Source organism: Athene noctua, chromosome 4 (assembly GCF_965140245.1).
Source record: "Athene noctua chromosome 4, bAthNoc1.hap1.1, whole genome shotgun sequence".
NCBI classification, from domain to species: Eukaryota; Metazoa; Chordata; class Aves; order Strigiformes; family Strigidae; genus Athene; species Athene noctua.
Window position 1 is genome coordinate 15786421 of NC_134040.1, and position 4095 is coordinate 15790515.

Sequence of the window (4095 nt, forward strand, 5' to 3'; positions counted from 1 at the left end):
TAAGTCTTTCCTGCCCTCTGTTGCCAAATACCACCAATAAACTTCATTGAAATACACTGGAAGCATGTGATTTTAGTAGACAAATGAGGTATCCCTTATCTGAATACAATATCAAGTAAAGAAATAAAACCAAAGGGGTTATTAAATATAAAAGATAAACTACTAGTTAAAATAGTAACCCTAACAGTAACAAGGTTTTACACTTGCTTAATTCACTGCTCTGCTGTTGTAGCATGGTCTCTCGGTCAAAGCTGATGCAGCATTTCTGAAAGGAGAGATGCCGCTTTTCACAAGAACTAACTCCAGCTCTTGGAAGTCCTGAAATCTGGCAATATCCTTGTTCTTTCTTACTAGTATATTAGGTAATTTTCTGATCTTCTCTACTTGTTCTGGATTAACGCCCGATTCACAGCAACTCACTCTGAGCAGATCTTGATAGGTCCGTTCTTGTCTGTCCAGTTCAATTTCAATGAAGTCATTGTCTTTAGGTTCTGGAGTCTCACCTTAAGCACAAGTTCTTGCATGTTACATGGGAAAGTTCCAGTAAAGAAAAAGGGCTCAAAGGCTGGTGTTGGACTGGTGGGCGACCTGTTTGGCTGCAGAGGTTAGGCCTGTTGGGCTGCTCCAGGCAAGACCAGAGCTCCGCAGCAGTGCGAGGCTGGCTGGGGAGCAGGGCTGTTGTGCACCTTGGGCTGGATACGGGGAGCAGGGCCGTTGTGCACCCCAGGCTGGGTGTGGGGCGCGGGGCCATTGTGAACCCCAGGCTGGGCGCAGCATGGTGCCACAGCAGCTGCTGGCAGGGCAGGTGGCTCTTCCCCAGCCTCTAATACAGGAAAGTCATTGTCGCTGTTGCATGATGTAGGTGTGCATATGCTTTCAACCTGAGTTGCTTATGAGCAAGGACTAGTTTCACACTGGGAAGCAGAAGAGGTGGAAGCACTTTCATTCTGGGATTCTGCCAAGATGTCTGGAACGTTTTCTTCATGTAAACGTAAGGGAGTGGTGGGCTGACCAAGTAGTTTGCAACAACTGGCAAATTTAAATCTTTCACCCCTTGGCATTCAGTTTCTTCCTCTCCCAAAATCTTCTGGATGCCTGGTTTTGAAGATAGCTGTGCAGCCAGCTCTCCTTTAGTGGTGAGGATCTGCTTATCTGCACCAGCATCCAGCAGGCAGGACACCACTGGAGCGTGGTTCCGCGTACAGGCCCAGTGCAGACAGGTCCAGTCATCTCGTTGCGGGACTTGACATCCACCCCCGTGCCCAGCAGCCACCGCACCTCCTCCATGTCCCCCAGCACCGCCACCTCCCACAGCTGCTCCTTCAGCTCCCGCGCCTCCGCAACACTGCTCATCGCCGATGCCAGGGCGCGGGGCTGGCTGATGCTCATCAGGGCCCCCCCCCCCCCTGCCCACTCCTGGCTCCTCCACCAGGTGCCCTCATGGTCACCACCATCTTGTGCCTGGGGACAATATCTTAGACTAGATATTAGGAAGCATTTCTTTACAGAACGGGTTGTTGGGCGTTGGAATGGGCTGCCCAGGGAGGTGGTGGAGTCCCCATCCCTGGAGGGGTTTAAGAGTAGAGTCGACTTAGCACTGAGGGATCTGGTGTAGTTGGGAACTGTCAGTGTTGGGTTAATGGTTGGACTGGATAATCTACAAGGTCTTTTCCAACCTAGATGATTCTGTGATCTTTGGACTTAACTGGGAGACCAGCATGCAAACCCCTGAGTTCAAATAGTACTGCAGAATTTTCTTAAAAGTAAATATTTCCAGGTATTTATAAGTCAGCATCTTCAGTCACAGAGGATCTCCTTGTCTGATGGCTTCTTTGGGGAGCAGAAGACCCCTGGAGTCACACCATCTGACAGGGAAGCAGAGGGAATCTCCCAAGAGACTATTTCTATTCTGAAATCTACCTTGGGAACAGACAATCTTTCCTAACATGGCAGAAGAATATGTAATAAAGATATTACATGTCCAGCATTGGTGGACATTCCAGATAGATCTGAAAAGTTGCCTGAAACATATCCAGTGTATAATACAAAATCATAAGAATGTTTTTAAACAGCAATATTGTCCTGGGTGAAAGTGTGGGATCCTGATTGTGAAAAGCTTTTCCACTGCAATGGAAGAAGAAATCTTAGATCTTGTCAGTTTCCTAAATATAATTGCAGTAGAAAGATAAAATAGGTCTTTTCTGTGCAACCAATTTTTATCTATATACACCCATTTTTGAGGTCATTAGCTGGCTAACTGAGCATCAAGCAGCAGTCTCCCATATCCAGTATTATTCAGAATGGGATCGATCAGGATTGGGAGCTTCATTTAAAACAGAGACAGAGTAAGGGAAGTTAGCAAGAAGCAATGTCAAAGGAATTGTCTGCTGTGGCTTCAGGCAGGGCTGGAGGCTATACAGAGGCATTGAAAAAGCACTCTTAGCTGACTAACAAGCCATGCATGGGTCTTCAGAAGGACACAGGAGGATGTAAGATTTCAGTACCCTAGAGAGGATGCTTGGTGGTGGTAAATTTTTATAGTATCCATGAGAGAAAAAGAGAATAGGTTCTTTTCTAAAGAAAATTGATAATCATTCTCCCCTGTCTTTTGTTCTTTTATTATGGTTTTTTTTTTAGCTTTACTTTGCTTTTTTTTTTTTTTTTTTTCCCCAAGTAGATTTTTTTCCCCTTGAAATCTTAATACAAAAATGTTACATGCTAATTCTGGAAGGGCTATGGGAAGTAGGAGAGAGTGGTACTCTAATTTTCGGTACCTAAGTTCCGGGTATGGTTCAGGCACCAGCTAATTTAAGGTTCCATACTTACAAATAATAGCTATTTACTGAGGGAATCTATGCTCAGACATTTTATATACTTAATTCCCCAAAGGCTTCTTCTATTTTTCACTTTTCTTTTCTTTTCTTTTCTTTTCTTTTCTTTTCTTTTCTTTTCTTTTCTTTTCTTTTCTTTTCTTTTCTTTTCTTTTCTTTTCTTTTCTTTTCTTTTCTTTTCTTTTCTTTTCTTTTCTTTTCTTTTCTTTTCTTTCTTTTCTTTTCTTTTCTTTTCTTTTCTTTTCTTTTCTTTTCTTTTCTTTTCTTTTCTTTTCTTTTCTTTTCTTTTCTTTTCTTTTCTTTTCTTTTCTTTTCTTTTCTTTTCTTTTCTTTTCTTTTCTTTTCTTTTCTTTTCTTTTCTTTTCTTTTCTTTTCTTTTCTTTCTTCTCTTTTCTTTTCTTTTCTCTCTTCTCTTCTCTTCTCTTCTCTTCTCTTCTCTTCTCTTCTCTTCTCTTCTCTTCTCTTCTCTTCTCTTCTCTTCTCTTCTCTTCTCTTCTCTTCTCTCTATTATTTTTCTTTCATTGTGTCAAGCTATGCCATCTTTTAGAAATTATGATAGCACTTTCCCCTGTCTAGATCTTATCAAAGACCTTCCCATAGCAGTTGTTGTGTTTGATTGAAGAATAGTTTTTTGGCTACTCTTTCAATGCTAATACTCTTCTAAGTCTCCATGAAAACAGGTTCCTTCTATCTGGTGACTATTCAGCAGAAAGATAGGGAAAAAATTAAAAAATACTGGGGTGATGTATAATGCCCTTTCCCGTCCCTGTCAAGATTCCCCAGGAAAACCAAATTCCAAGCAGTAAGTTCCACACATAGTATGGTGTAGTCCACCAGTGACTGGAGCTAAGAAAATTTTTAGTGGTAGTGGATTTGTCTTTGTATCACAGTGGCAGGATTCTGGGGTCAGCTCATTGCTCCTCTTCAGTACAGTGAAAAAATATTTCTGCACAGCAAGATCTGTCCTTCCCCATATAGTCACCAACAGATGTTTCCAAGAGAAAATCCTTTGATTTGCTCAGAAGATTTCTTTCATCTTTGAAATATGGTCAACATTGAGATGGAGAACATGGAATATCATTACCAGTAGCAAAGCATGTAAGCTAATGGAAAGAGGTGTAATGATATGGTTTGGGGTTTTTTTAGATATCAGTCTTGTTAAAGTGGTTTGGTGGGGTTTTTGACACAAGCAGTATAGTGAGAAATACAAAATATATTCCACTGCCTCTTTGGTGTTTTAGAAAGGCAGGTGAGTAAATTCAAT

The 4095-nt window shown here is 41.7% G+C and overlaps 1 pseudogene; it reads right to left on the reverse strand.

Moving 5' to 3' along the window:
* Positions 1 to 207: 207 nt before the first annotated feature.
* Positions 208 to 1353, reverse strand: LOC141959846 (ankyrin repeat domain-containing protein 40 pseudogene; annotated as a pseudogene).
* Between the last annotated feature and the right edge of the window lie 2742 nt (positions 1354 to 4095).